Raw genomic sequence first — 2015 nt, 5'->3', positions numbered from 1 at the left:
TATATATAATATATATATATATATATATATATATATATATATATATATATATATATATATATATATATATATATATATATATATATATATGTATATATATATATATATATATATATTATATATATATATATGTATATATATATATATATATATATATATATATATATATATATATATATATATATATATTATATATATATATATATATATATATATATATATATATATATATAATATATATATATATATATATATATATATATATATATATATATATATATATATATATATATATATATATATATATATATATATATATATATACTATATATATATATATATATATATATATATATATATATATATATATATATATATATATATATATATATAATATATAATATATATATATATATATATATACATATATATATATATATACTATATATAATATATATATATATATACTATATATATATATATACATATATATATATATATATATATACATATATATATATATATATATATATATATATATATATATATATATATATATATAACATATATATATATATATTACTATATATATATATATATATATATATACATATATATATATATATATATATATATATACATATATATATATATATATATATATATATATATATATATATATATATATATATATATAGTGTGTGTGTGTGTGTATTTTTTTTTTCTTTTTTTTTCGAAAATTCGGAATATATAGATAAAAATGGGGGGGGGGGGGGGGTAAACCAACTGAACCAGGCCGCTTTGGCCCCATTTAAATCATGAATCGATTGAAGAATTTTCTTCCACAGTGTGTTATCAGATTCCGAGTATCGCCACCACCATTTGAAGAGGAGAATGAGATTTTTATGCAAAATGTTTCCAACCCCCAGGCCGCCCATCTCCCTCGGAAGTTCAATATCAGACCATTTGACAGTAGGACAACATTTGGAGTTACCATGACTTCCACACCAAAAGAACTTTCTCTGTAGTTTCACTATTCTTGCAGCTACTGTTTTTGGCATTCTGAACATACTCATAAAGTAAATAGGTAGGCTGTTTAGCACACTTTTGATGAGGGTTAATCTACCAGCTCTGGATAGAAGCTTTGCTTTCCACGTTACTAACTTGTTTTCTATGTTCCGGAGGACCGGTTTCCACGCCGAGCATTTGTTGTAGTGTACACCAAGAGGAAAACCAAGATAAGTGAATGGGGTTCGTGCATAACTACAACCCACGCTACTAGCAAGATCACGGACCCAAGACTGATCATCTAACCTCCATGGAATGAATGCTGACTTATTATAATTAATAGTCAAGCCCGACATCAGAGCAAATATATCAAGGATTCTGAAATAGTTCGTGATGCATACATGATTTTTCGGAGCAAAAATAAGAATGTCATCAGCAAATTGGAGGTGCTTTAGACTAACCTTTGCCTTCCCAATGCTAAGTGTCTCAATCATATTCATGTCGTGTGCTTTTTTCATAAAGAAAACTAGGGCCTTGCTGATCATAATGAAAAGATATGGGGATAGTGGGTCACCTTGCCTGAGCCCTTTTTCCAATTTGAACGGTCGAAGGGGGGAGCCATTCAGAAGAACAGACATTGAAGCCGAGGAGACACATTCCATAATCCATGATATCCATTTTCTCCCAAAACCTAGCTCTTGCATTATCTTCCTTAGGAAAGCCCAGTTGACCGAATCATAGGCCGTTTGAAAATCAAGTTTAATCAGCGTACCTGGGATTCTGTTCTTTTTCAGCCATCGTATTGATTCATTTGCTATCAGGACGCCATCTAGGATTTGCCTATTCCTGACATAGGCACTATGTGATTCATCGATGAGGGGTGCTATGACTTCCTTGAGGCGGGATGCGAGGAGTTTTGCAATGATTTTGTATAGGGATCCAACCATACTGATTGGCCTGAAGTCTTCAATTGCTGTGGGGCTTTCAACCTTTGGGATCAATGAAAC

This window comes from Amaranthus tricolor, chromosome 2 (assembly GCF_026212465.1).
Source record: "Amaranthus tricolor cultivar Red isolate AtriRed21 chromosome 2, ASM2621246v1, whole genome shotgun sequence".
NCBI classification, from domain to species: domain Eukaryota; kingdom Viridiplantae; phylum Streptophyta; class Magnoliopsida; order Caryophyllales; family Amaranthaceae; genus Amaranthus; species Amaranthus tricolor.
This window is presented reverse-complemented; position numbering follows the sequence as displayed.